The following is a 13,490-nucleotide window of genomic DNA, read 5'->3' as shown; positions in this document are numbered from 1 at the left end:
CAACCTGCCACCACCTGTGCTCCAGCCACAGGGCATGCATCACATATGTGCAGTAGGCAGCGTAAGGCAAACGTGTCGTGAGCATGAAGGGGATGCACAAGGGTGTTTGAGGGATTGTCTTGGTTCTTACTTCTATTGAATTAAAGAACAACTCACATCACACATTATATTGGCACCACTACTGCCATGTCTTCGCGAATCCTGTCCGGTTTGTGCAATAATGCTCGCTCCTGGGTATCCCTATGAGGACCCACCACTGATGCCACCCAGTGTGTCACTGCAGAGTGGGTGTAGGTGTATTTGCAGGGTTCTTCTGCGCAGACGACTGAGAGACATCGGGGATGTCCCCGGTTGCAGCCTGGAAGGCTGTGGAGCAGAAGTTCGGGAGGGCAGTGGTGACTTTGACAGCGACAGGTAGGAAGCTGGTGCACGGGCCAGCCAGGAGCAGCTCGGCATAAAAGAGGCTGCAGATGTCCAAGGCTACATGTCGAGTGACGCTGAGCCTCCTTGTGCACTGCTGCTCAGAGAGGTCCAGGAGGCTGAGCCTCGGTCTGTGGAACGTGTGGCGAGTGTAGTGCCCTCTGCGACGCGTCTCTCTCTGCGGTAGCCCTCCCTCCTGCTGTACAGGTGGATGTGTCACAGCACTCTGTTGTGGAGCTCCACGTGTCAGAGGTGGACGGCGTGGATGGCGAGGCTGGTGAGGCTGGTGATGCCGTTCGCCCTCCGAGGAGGTCATGACTGCAGCTACGGCGGCCCCCATCCGCAAGATGTACATCTGAGGGGTTCCGCAAGGTAGGTACATGTCTCCGGACCCCGGGGTAAGTGTGCAGGTTGGTGACTTCGACCATCAGGAGGAGGGTGGTGGAGGCCAAACTTTGTCCCAAGTGACAGAGCGGCCTCCTGCAATGGCTGAGGGTCTCCCCCCACCCCACCTGTCAAATGGACCTTTGCAGCTTCCACAGGCTGACGGCTGCAACACGTCCATTTCAACTGGGACTGTTTCCCCCAGTGTGTGAAACGGTCCCATGTTTATCCAAAATCACACACAGTCCCTTAATCAGGTCAGTTAATGACCTGAACAACCAAAGTAAATACACTCAAGTGGCATCCCGTTGGCTTTAATTGCCTGCGGGATTCCCACATGCGGGGGCTGCGCACGTCAGCGCGGAACCCGGACGTGGGCGGGATCGAGGCGCGATCCGGTCCCGCTCCGGGATTTCGGGTTTTTCGGGGCCCCCCCGCCGAGAACGCACCCAGTAGCGGGTGCTGAAATCGGGCCCAATGTATTTATATTTGCAATAGTGCCTCTGCTAGCTCTTCCCTAACTACTTTTGATATGTATTGATCCACTTTCTCCAGACCTGAGGTTTTGTCCTCTCTAAGTTTGATTAGTTTATTAATTAACTCTCCCTTTTTTTCTTCAATGTCTTTACACCTTTTCTGATCTCTTCTTCTAATGTCCTGCCCACCTTGTTAGTCTCCTCTGGTAAATACTGAGGCAAAGTAAGCATTCAATTTTTCTGCCATTTCACTGTCATTATCTTTGAGTTTATCTTGTGTATCCCTTAGTGGCTCAATTAATTTGGTCAGTATCCTTTTGTTATTGATGTGTCTGCAGAATAATTTATTATTTCTTTTTATATTCCTTGAGAATTAATTTCCTAGATTCTCATTGCTTTCTGAATTGTTTTTTGACACCCTTCCTAACCTCTTCCTATTGCCTTTTGCCCAGAGCCTGACACCTCCCTGAAAGTCTGAAGGCTCCTCCAGAGTCTGACTCCTCCCCCAGAGCATGACTCCTCCTCCAGAGCCTGACCGCTTACTCAGAGCCTGACTCCACCCTCAGAGTCTGACTTCGCCCCAGAGTCCGGACTACGCCCCCAGAGACCTGACTCCCCCGCACAGTTTCTGATACCTCCCCAATGTCTGACTCCTCCTCCATAGTCTGACTCCTCCCCCAGAGCCTGACTCCGCCCCCAGAGTCTGACCCCTCCCCCAGACACTGTCTCCTCCCCAGAGGCTGATTCCTCCTCCAGAGCCTGATTCCTCCACAAAAGCCGGCCTCCTCCTCCAGAATTTGACTCCTTCCCCTGAGCCTGATTCCTCCGCTTGCCTCAGTTTCTTTGACTTTGATCAGGCACTGTACAGACGCAGAATCTTACGATCATAGACTGGTTACAGCACAGAAGGAGGCCATTTGGTCCATCGAGCCGGTGCCAGCTCTTTGTAAGAGCAATCGAGTTAGTTCCATTCCCCCGCTCTTTCCTTGTAGTCTTGCAAATTTAAACCCTTCAAGTGTTGATCCAATTCCCTTTTTAAAAGCTGCAATTGAATCTACCTCCACCGTCCTATCAGGCAGCACATTCCAGATAAGGAACACTTACTTTAAGATAATTAAAAGGTTCCATATGGCGGACAGAGAGAGGAAATGTTTCCATCTTGCGGCGGAGGCCAGAACGAGAGGTCATCGATATCAGATGGTCTCTGATGTGGTAAGAATGAGGAACTCGCCACCACGAGGAGCAGTCGGAGCAAACAGGACAGATGGATCACAGGGGAAGATGGAGGAGATGAATTGGGGAGGGAGGAGGCTCGTGTGGAGCTTGAACCGTGGCATGGACCAAACGGGATGAGTGGCCTGTTTCCCTGCTGTCGACTCGACGTAAACATCAATCCTGTTGCTGCACGGAAGGCAGACTGAGTTTGTGATTCCCAAGATAAGAACTTAAAAGGTAGAGAGGGCATCTGGATTTGAACCAAAGACCTCTTAATCAGCAGTCAAACGCTCTACCACTGAGTTACACCCCCCACCTCGATGATGATTTCTTGCACACACAAGTTAACGGAGCTCAGTACCTGGCCGTCACCAATGTTGATACAACCAACCTGAATAGAAGTTTCATCAGTTATTCAGGGAGACAAATAACTACGGCAATCAGAAATGTTTCATGAATGGAGTGAGTCACACTATTGTGATGTACAACCCAACATGGACAGTGTTGTCACTGAGCATTAGTGAACACATCCTTACCACAGAACGCAGAACTCGAAGCACCAGATAAACGACACCTGAATTTCAACGAGACGTTTCTCCAGCTGCAGTCAAATGCTCTCTCATTGTGCTCTGCCCCCCGCTCTTTAGATCGTTGCAGTCAACACAAGAAACACCAGGTTCAATGTGCAGTTTCTCAACATCATGCTCTCAGTGCCATATATGGAAGTGTACAGAATATCGCACCAATGTAATAAATATTCATCCAGCAGGCATTAGGCAAGTGTGGACAGGAGGAGACAGTGTGTGAAGCGACTGTAACTTGTATGAAGTCAATAAACTCGTTTGCAGGTTGCGGAACAGAAGCGGTTCTTAATGAATGGAAACGTGTGTAAATTGCAGAATTCACACCCTGGCCATGAAATAAGAGGCTGTGAGAGTTCAAAGTGTGAATCCTCCAGGAAATAAAAGTGGAAAATGCGAAAAAAAGTCTCTTTTCATCCATCAGATGCAAGCAGAAAGTTCTGGTGACAGGGTTGCGGCCGTCTTTCTCAATCATTGTTTTAAACCTTATTATGTTATGATCGCTATTACCTCGATGTTTCCTTACCCTGACATTTCTTAACTCCTCCGTTTCACTTCCCATTACGAGATCCAGCAGTGATTCATCTCTTGTCTGCCTGTCTTTGTTTTATCATTTCATCACTCCAGCCTGCTCTCCCTGCCTTTTATTTCATGGACAATTCACACTTTGAACACTCACAGCTTCTTATTTCATGGCCAGGATATGAATTCTGCAATTTACACGCTTTTCCATTCATTAAGACACACTTCTGTTCCGTAACCTGTAACTGAATATATTGACTTGACACGTGTTACAGTCACTTCACACACTATCTCCTCCTGTCCACACTTGCCTAATGCCTGCTGGATGCGTATTTATTACATTGATGCGATATTCTGTACAGTTACATATATGGCACTGAGAAACGGCCCATTGAACCTAGTGTTTCTTGTGTGGACTGCAACGATCTAAAGAGCTTGGGACAGAGAACAGTGAGAGAGCATTTAACCGCAGCTGGAGAAAACTCTGGTTCAAATTCAGGTGTCGTTTGTCTGGTGCTTCTATTTCCACGTTCTGTGGTCAGGATGTGTTCATTGAAGCTTAGTGACAAGGCTTTCCATGTCTGGTTGTGCATCGCATCTGTACACAATAGTGTGACTCTTTTCATTCATGAAACATTTTTGATTGCCGTAGTTATTTGTCTCCCAGAATAACTGATGGCGTTTCATTTCAGCATGGCGATATCAATATTGATGAAGACCAGGTACTGAGCTCCATTACCTTGTGTGTGCAAAAAAACCGCCTAGGTGTGGGGGTTTAGCTCGGTAGTATAGCATTTGATTGGCGATCAAGCGGTCTTTGATTCAACTTCAGGCGCCCCCTCTATCTTTAAAATGTTTTCTCCAGAGAGTCATACAGTAAGTCTGTTCCTGCAGTTGCAGGTTTGTTATTTACGTTGAGTTGCATTGAGTCTACAGCAGGCCATTTGGCTCAAGTGTTCTATGTCAGCATCCAGACTCGTTCATCTGAAACTCCCCATCCAGCTTCCATTCCTTTCTCCTTCGTGTGCTAATCTAGTTTCCCCTTAAATGCATCGAAGTTATTTAACTCAACTATTCCATTTGATAGCCTTTTCAACATTCTTACAACCCTTTGGGTAAGGAAGTTTCTTCTGAATTCCTTTGTGGATTTATTAGATTATCTGATATTGATAACCTCCAGTAATGGACTCCCCACAAGTGGAAACATTTTCTCTACCTTTACCCTATCTTATGTACCCCCGAGTGGTCCTAATAATCTGGCAAGTATACTTTTGTTATTGATGTGTCTGTTGAAGAATTTTCTATTTCATTTTATATTCCTTAAGAATTAATTTCCTTCTTTCTCATCGCTTTCTGAATTGTTTTTTGACATCCTTCCAAACCTCTTCATGTTCCCTTTTGCCCCAAACCTCTTTCTATTCCCTTTTGCCTGACCAATCCCCCAGAGTCTGACCCCGCCCTCGGCGTCTGACTCCTAACCCAGAGACTGGACTGCTACCCCAGAGTCGGACCCCGCTCCTCGCGTCTGACGCCTGCCCCAGAGTCTAACCCCTCCATATAGTGTGACTCCACCCACAGAGTCTAACTCCTCCACCAGAGCCTGATAACTCATTCAGAGCCTGAGTCCTCCTCCAGACATTGACTCCTCCCCCAGAGCCTGAATCCTCCCCCACAGTCTGACTCCTCCCAATGACTCAGTTTCCTTGACTTTGATCAGTCACTGTGCAGACGTAGAATTATCGAATCAACGATTGGTTACAGCACAGAAGGAAGCCATTTGGCCCATCGAGCCCGTGCCGGCTCTTTGTAAGGGCAATGCAGTTAGTCCCATTCCCCCGCTCTTTCCCCGTAACCCTGCAATTTTAATCCCTTCAAGTGTTTATCCAATTACCTTTCCGAAAGCTTCAATTGAATCTGCATCCACTGTCCGAATGAGGCAGCGCATTCCAGATCATAAACACTTTCCTTAAAATAAATAATGGCTTTAATAAGGTGGACTGGGATGGAGGAAATGTTTCCATCATGTGGGGAAGACCAGAACGAGAGGTCATCGCAATAAGATGGTCACCAGTGTGGTGAGAATGTGGAACTCGCCACCAGGAGGAGAAGTCGGAGCAAACAGGACAGATGGGTGAAAGGGAAGATGGATGAGCACAGGATGGGGGACAGGGACGGAAGGGGAGTGTGATTGGGTGAGATGAAGTGGCGAGGGAGGATGCTCGTGTGGAGCATCAACAGCGGCATTGACCAAAGGAGATGAGTGGCCTGCTTCCCTGCTGTAGACTCGATAAAAACATCAATTCTGTTGTTGCAGGGAAGGACGGACTGAGTGTCTGATTCCCGAGATAAGAATTTAAAAGGAGGAAACTGGATTTGAACCAGAGACCTCTTTATCTGCCGTTAAATGCTCGGTGATGATTTCGTGCACAGACAAGGTAACGGAGCTCAGTATCTGGCAGTCACCATTGTTGATATAACCAACCTGAATACAAGCTTCATAAGTTATTCTGGGAGACAAATAACTATGACAATCAGAAATGTTTCATGAATGGGGTGAGTCACACTATTGTATATAGGTGCGATGCACAACCCAACATGGAAAGCCTTGTGACTAAGCTTCAGTGAACCCATCCTTACCACAGAACGCGGAACAAGAAGCACCAACCAAAGGTAACCTGAATTTCAACCAGATGTTTCTCCAGCTACAGTCAAATGCAATCTCACTGTGCTCTGCCCCAGCGGCCAACACAAGAAACAGCAGGTTCAATGTGCAGTTTCACAATATCATGCTCTGTCTGCCATATATGGAAGTGCACTGAATATCGCATCAATGTAATAAATAATCGTCCAGCAGGTATTAGGCAAGTGTGGACAGGAGGAGACAGTGTGTGAAGTGACTGTAAGTTGTTTTAAGTCAATACATTCGATTGCAGGTTGCGGAACAGAAGTGGGCCTTAATGAATGGAAAAGTGTGTAACATGCAGAATTCACAACCTGGCCATGAAATAGGAGGCTGTGAGTGTCCAAAGTGTGAACCCTCCAGGAAAAGAAAGTGGAAAATTCTGAAAAGTCTCATTTTTTCCGTCAGATGGAGGCAAAAATTGGTGGCGACAGGCTTGTGGCCGTCTTTCTCAATCATTATTCGAAACTTCGTTATGTTATGATCACTATTGCCTAGATGTTCCCCGAAACTGACATTTCTTATCTTCTCCGTTTCACTTCCCATTACTAGATGCAGCAGTGATTCCTCTCTTGTCTGCCTGTCTCTGTTTTATCATTTCATCGCTTCAGCCTGCTCTCCCTGCCTCCCTCTCGCAGTCAATCACGCAAACACTCACTCATTCACACACTAACTCATTCACTCACTCACTGCCACAATCCCTCTACCCGAAGAGATTGAGAAAGTTATTAGTAAGACAAAATAATAGATTGGAACAAAGCTAATTTTCAGAGGATGAGATTGGAACTACGTTAAATAAACTGTAAAACATTTTGACAGACAAAGAGATAGAACAGCAGAGGCAAATATTCAAAACGGAGATCAATAGAGTTTAGCAGAAATATATTCCTCAAAAAACAAACTAGTCAATATTGAAACACCATTTGGTTGCCCATCCCCATCTGTAGACAATACATAAAATAATAAAATTACACAATATTATAAAAAGGATATCGATGCATTGGAGAAGGTGCGTAAAAGATTTACTGGGATGATACCAGAACTGAGATGAGACATCTATCAGGAAAGATTGAACAGGCTGCGGCTCCTTTCTCTAGAAAAGAGAAGGCTTAGGGGTGACCTGATCGAGGTCTTTAAGATTATAAACATTTTAGACACAGAGAAAATGTTTCCACTTGTTGGGGAGTCCAAAAGCATAGGTCATCAATATAAGATCGTCACTGATAAATCCAATAGGGAATTCAGGAGAAACTTATTTTCCCAGCGAGCGGTGAGAATGTGGAACTCGCTACCACAAGGAATAGTTGAGGGGAATATTGTGGATGCATTTTAGTGGAAGCTGGATTATCATATGGGGGAGAAATGAATCGAAGGTTATGATGATAGGGTCAGATGAAGTAGGGAGGGAGGAGGCTATTGTGGAGCATCAATGTCAGCATAGACCAGTTGGGCCGAGTGGCCTGTTTCTCTGCTGTCGACTCAATTTTGCTCAACGTAAACAACAAACCTGCAGCTGCAGGGAAGGTAGACCGACGGAATGACTCCCAACAGGATGCAGTTAAAAAAGGGAGAGCGGATATCTGGATTTGCACCAACGACATCATGCTTTGCAGTTAAATGCTCGACCACTGAGCTACACCCCCACATCTGTAATGATTTCTTGCTCACAAAACGTAACGGAGCTCAGTACCTGGCAGTCAGCAATGTTAATATAACCAACCTGAAAAGAAGCTTCATCAGTTTGTAAGTGCAAATCATCACAGATGTCAAGGTGTGGCTCAGTGTTAGAGCATATAACTGCAGATTACAAGATTTTCGGTTCAAATCCAAACGCCTCCTTGCACGTTTTACTTCTGACCTTGGGAATCGTGCACTCAGTCTGCCTTCACTGCAGCAGTAAAATTGTTGTTTACATCGAGTCGACAGCAGGGAAACAGGCCCACTCGTTTGGTTTCTGCCATCGTTGATGCTCCACACAAGCATCCTCCCACCCGACTTCATCTCACGCGATCTCCCTCCCCTCCCGTTCTTTTCTCCCTCGTCTGCTGCTCCGGCGAAGAAACATAGAAAATAGGAGCATATTCGGCCCTTCGAGCCTGCTCTGCCATTCAATATGACCATGGCTGATCCTCTATCTCAATACCATATTCCCGCTCTCTCCACATACCCCTTGATGCCTTCAGTGTCTTGAAATCGATCTCTCTCATTCTTCAATATATTCAGTGATTTGGCCTCCACAGCCTTCTGTGGTAGAGAATTCCACAGGTTTACCACCGTCTGAGTGAAGAAATTTCTCCTCATCTCAGTCCTAAATGTCCTACCCCGGACCTGTGACCCCTTGTTCTGGACCCCTCGGCCCGCGGAAACATCCTCCCAGTATCCAATCCGTCTCGTCCTGTCAGAATTTTTTTGTTTCAATGAGATCAGCTCTCATTCTTCTAAATTCGAGTGAATACAGGCCGAGTCAACCCAATCTCTCCTCTTCAGGGTCAGGCCCTGAGGGCGGAGTCAGATACAGGGGCGGGTTCACTTTCTGGGGGAAGAGTCAGATTATCGGGTCGGGGTGGGTGTCTGGCTCTGAGGCAGGATTAAAGCTCTGGGGAAGAGTCAGGCTCTGGGGGAGGAGTCAGTCTCTGGAGGCGGAATCAGGCTCTGGGGGAACAGTCAGACTCGGGGGAGGGGACCGACTCTGAGGGAGGAGTAAGGCTCTGGGGAGGAGTTAGACTCTGAGGGAGGAGTAAGGCTCTGAGGGAGGACTCAGACGCTGTGGAGGTGTCCGGCTCTTTGGGCGGAGTCAGTCATTGGGGGAGGAGTCAGTCATTGGGGGAGGAGTCAGTCATTGGGGGAGGAGTCAGGCTCTGGGACAGGGGTCAGACTCGGTGTCGGGTCAGACTCTGGGGGAGGTGACAGATTCTGGGGCAAGGTTCAGACTCTTGGGGAGGAGTCCGACTCTGGAGGTAGGGTCAGACTCTGGGGGAAGGGTCAGACTCTGGGGGCAGAGGTCAAAGGCTGGGGGAGGGGATCCGACACTGAATGCCGTGTCAGATTCTGAGGGTGGAGGCAGACTCGAAGGGAAGAGTTAAATTCTGAGGGACGGGTCAGGCTCTGGAGGTGGAGTCATATTCTTGCCTATCAGAATAACTCATGAAGGTTCTTTTCAGAATGGTGCGATCAATGTTGATGATGGCCAGGTGCTGGACTCCATTGACTTGTGTGTGCTAACGCTTCATGCAGATGTGGGGGTGTAGCTCAGCGGTAGAGCATTCGACTGCAGATCAAGAGGTCTTTGGTTCAAATCCAAGCGCCCCCTCTATCTTTTAATTGTTCCCTGTCGGAAGTCATGCAGTCAGTCTGTTCCTGCAGCTGCAGGATTGTTATTCACATTGAGTCCACAGTCGGCCATTTTGCCCACTTGTTCGATGCCAGCGTCCATTCTCCACACAGGCCCTCTTCCTCCCCCGTTCATCGAACCCTTCCATTCCCGTCCCCTCTCGACTTTGAGGGAGTGCCAGAGAGAGATTAATCACCTTCTTCAATATTTCCCACTCCTGTTCTATCTCTTTGTCAATTTTTTTCAACTTCCCCAGTTCTATTCTAATCCGTTCAAAATTAGTTTGTTTCAAATCAATTACTTTGTTATTTGTCTTACTTAAGTATTTCTAAATATTTTACTGAGGAGGGATTGAGGGAGGGAGGGAGGGAGTGAGTGAGTGAGTGAGGGAGGGAGGGAGGAAGTGAGCGAGGGAGGGAGGGAGTGAGTGAGTTCGTGAGCGTTTGAGTGAATGAATGAGTGAAAGCGAGAGGGTGACGGATGGAGCAGGCAGGAACGATGTAATGATAAAAGGGAGACAGGTGGGCAAGAGAGGAATCACTGCTTGATCCAATAATGGAAAATGAAACGGTGCAGCTAAGAGAAGTAAGTGTAGGAGAACAGCCAGGCACTAGCGGCAAGATTTAAAATAATGATTGAGAAACACGGCCACAAGCCTGTGGCCAGCAATTTCTATTCGAATCCGGAGGGTCAAACAGACGCTTTTGAGCATTGTCCACTTTGGACATTCACGGTCTCTTATTTCATGGTTAGGATGTGAATTCTGCAATTTAGACACTTTACCATTTGATAAACCAACTTCTCTTCCGTAACCTGTAACTGAATATTTTGACTTAACACATGTTGCAGTCGCATCACACACTATCTCCTCCTGTCCACACTTGCCTAATACCTGCTGGAAGCTTATTTATTACACTGATGCGATATTCTGTACACTTACATATATGGCACTGAGAGCATGATCTTGTGAAACTGCACATTGAACCTGTTGTTTCTTGTGTTGACTGTAACGATCTACAGAGCGAGGGGCAGAGCAGAGTGAGAGAGCACTTGACAGCTGCTCGAGAAAAATCTGGTTGAAATTCAGGTGTCCTTTGTCTGGTGCTTCCAGACAAACGTTCTGTGGTAAGGATGTGTTCACTGAAGTCTGAGGTAGAGAGTGAGTGTGTGAGTGAGTGAGGGAGGGAGGGAGTGAGGGAAGGAGGGAATGAGGGATGGATAGAGTGAGTGAATTAGCGTCTTCGTGAGTGTGCGAGTGACTGAATGAGTGAGAGCGAGAGGGAGGCAGGGAGAGCAGTCATGAGCGATAAAATTACAAATGAGAGACAGGCAGACAAGAGAGGAATCACTGCTGGATCTAGTAATGGGGAATGAAACGGAGGAGATAGGAGAAGTAAGTGTAGGCGAATATCGAGGCACTAGTGATAAGGTTTAAAATAATAATTGAGAAAGACGGTCACACGCCTATTGCCAGCACTCTCTGCGAGCATCCGCGGGCCAAATAGAGGCTTTCAGCATTTTCCACTTTTATTTCCTGGCGACCTCACAGTTTCGACACTCACAGCTTCTGATTTCATGGCCAGGATGCAATTTACACACTTTCTCTTTCGTTAAGTCCCACTTCTGTTCCGTAACCTGTAAATGAATCTGTTGACATAACAAATATTAGTCACTTCACACACTATCTCCTCCTGTCCACTCTTGCCAAATGCCTGCTGGATGTTTATTTATTACATTGATTCGATATTTTGTACACTTACATATATGGCACTGAGAGCATGATCTTGTGAAACTGCACATTGAACCTGTTGTTTCTTGTGTTGACTGTAACGATCTACAGAATTGGGGCAGAGCACAGTTCGAGAGCACTTGACAGCTGCTGGAGAAACATCTGGTTGAAATTCAGGTGTCGTTTGTCTGGTGCTTCCAGTTCTGTGTTCTGTGGTAAGGATGTGCTCACTGAAGTTTAGTGACAAGGCTTTCCATGTCGGGTTGTGCATCGCATCTGTACACAATAGTGTGACTCATTCCGTTCATGATTCATTTCTGATTGCTGTATTTATTTGTCTCCCAGAATAACTGATGAAGCTTCTTTTCATGTTGGTGATATCAACATTGGTGACTGCCAGCTACTGAGCTCCATTACATTGTGCGTGCAAGAATGGTCAACAGATGTGGGGGTGTAGCTCAGTGGTAGAGCATTTGACTGCAGATCAAGAGGTCTCTGGTTCGAATCCAGGCGCCCCCTTGCACATTCTAAGTGCTTCTTTTGGGGACTCAGAAAATCAGTAATCTGTCGCTGTCGTTGTGAAAATTGAGTTTGCCGCACAGATCCAGGCCTTTTGACCCAACGGGTCTGTGCCAGCCTTTGTGCTTCACACAAGACACCTCCCTCCCTACTTCATTTGCCCCCATCCGCACACTCTTCCATTCCTTTCGCCCTCGTGTGTTTAATTAGTTTGCCATTTCATGTATCGATGTTATTTGCCTCAACTACTCCTTAAGGTAGCGAATTCCACATTCTTGCAACTCTTTGTTAAAGAAGTTTCCCATGAATTCGCCATTGGATTTCTCAGTGACTATCTTATATTGATAACCGATAGTTTTAGAGGCCCTACGAGTGGAATCATTTTCTCTACGTCGACCCAATCAAACCCTTTCATTATCCAAAGACCTCCATCATGTCAGCCATCAGCCTGTTAAATCTATCCTGACAGGTATTATCTTTCAGTTCTGGCATCATCATTATTTTCACCTTCGCCAATTCCTCGATATCCTTTTGATATTAGGGAGACCAGAAGTGTTCACAGTGCTCCACGTGTGGTTTAACCAAGGATCTCGGACGACAGGTACACAAATCACTAAAAGTGGTGACGACATAAAAAAAAAACAAGCCAAGCACTGGGGTTCATTTCCAGGGGGATAGAATTGAAAAGCGGAGAAGTTATGTTAAGCATGTATAGTCTCCCTGATAAATACTGAGACAAAGTAACTATTCAATATTCCAGCCATTTCACTGTTATTACCTCTGAGTATATCTTGTGTATCCCTTGTTGGCCCTATCCCTATCCTGATGTTATTGACATGTCAGTGCAATAATTGACTATTTCTTGATAATTTAATTTTGTATTTCCTTTCTTCTTTCCTGATTGCTTGTTGGCATCCTTCCTAACGTCTTCATTTTCCCGTTTATCATCATTTCATTTATTGTCCATTTAGTTAGAATATGCATTTGTTCAATTTCAATTTTACCTTTATCTCTTTATTCATCCACAATGTTTCATTATTGACTATTTGTTGTTTTTTTCTGAGAGGAATGTGTTTCTCTTGAACTCTATTGATTACCGTTTCAAATATTTCCCAAAACCTGTTCTATATCTTTGTCAAGATTTTTTCCAAGTTCACCTTCCCAGGTTCCAATCTCATCCCCTCAAAAATAGTTTGTTTCCAATCTATTAATTTGGTCTTTGTCTTACTGATGTCTCTCTCAATCTTTACGGTGGAGGGATTGAGGTAGGGAGTGATGTGTGAGTGAGTGAGGGAGGGAGTGAGGGAAGGAGGAAATGAGGGATGGATAGAGTGAGTGAATTAGCGTGTTCGTGAGTGTGCGAGCGACTGAATGAGTGAGAGCGAGAGGGAGGCAGGGAGAGCAGGCAGGAGCGATAAAATTATAAATGAGAGACAGGCAGACAAGAGAGGAATCACTGCTGGATCTAGTAATGGGGAATGAAACGGAGGAGATAGGAGAAGTAAGTGTAGGCGAATATCGAGGCACTAGTGATAAGGTTTAAAATAATAATTGAGAAAGACGGCCACACGCCTATTGCCAGCACTCTCTGCGAGCATCCGCGGGTCAAATAGAGGCTTTCAGCATTTTCCAC

General features: G+C 46.3%; 3 non-coding genes across 3 annotated transcripts; 2 read left to right on the top strand and 1 right to left on the bottom strand.

The window, feature by feature from the left end:
- Positions 1-2,736: 2,736 nt before the first annotated feature.
- trnas-gcu (transfer RNA serine (anticodon GCU)) lies at positions 2,737-2,808 on the bottom strand. The gene has a single exon. It is a non-coding gene; the product is annotated as a tRNA-Ser (tRNA).
- A 6,708-nt stretch (positions 2,809-9,516) lies between these two features.
- On the top strand, positions 9,517-9,588 carry trnac-gca (transfer RNA cysteine (anticodon GCA)). Its single transcript has one exon. It is a non-coding gene; the product is annotated as a tRNA-Cys (tRNA).
- A 2,197-nt stretch (positions 9,589-11,785) lies between these two features.
- trnac-gca (transfer RNA cysteine (anticodon GCA)) lies at positions 11,786-11,857 on the top strand. Its single transcript has one exon. It is a non-coding gene; the product is annotated as a tRNA-Cys (tRNA).
- Positions 11,858-13,490: the final 1,633 nt, after the last annotated feature.

This window comes from Heptranchias perlo, chromosome 20 (genome assembly GCF_035084215.1).
Source record: "Heptranchias perlo isolate sHepPer1 chromosome 20, sHepPer1.hap1, whole genome shotgun sequence".
In the NCBI taxonomy this organism is placed as follows: Eukaryota; Metazoa; Chordata; class Chondrichthyes; order Hexanchiformes; family Hexanchidae; genus Heptranchias; species Heptranchias perlo.
Note: the sequence above shows the minus strand (reverse complement) of the source record. Positions and strands in the feature narration are given on the sequence as shown.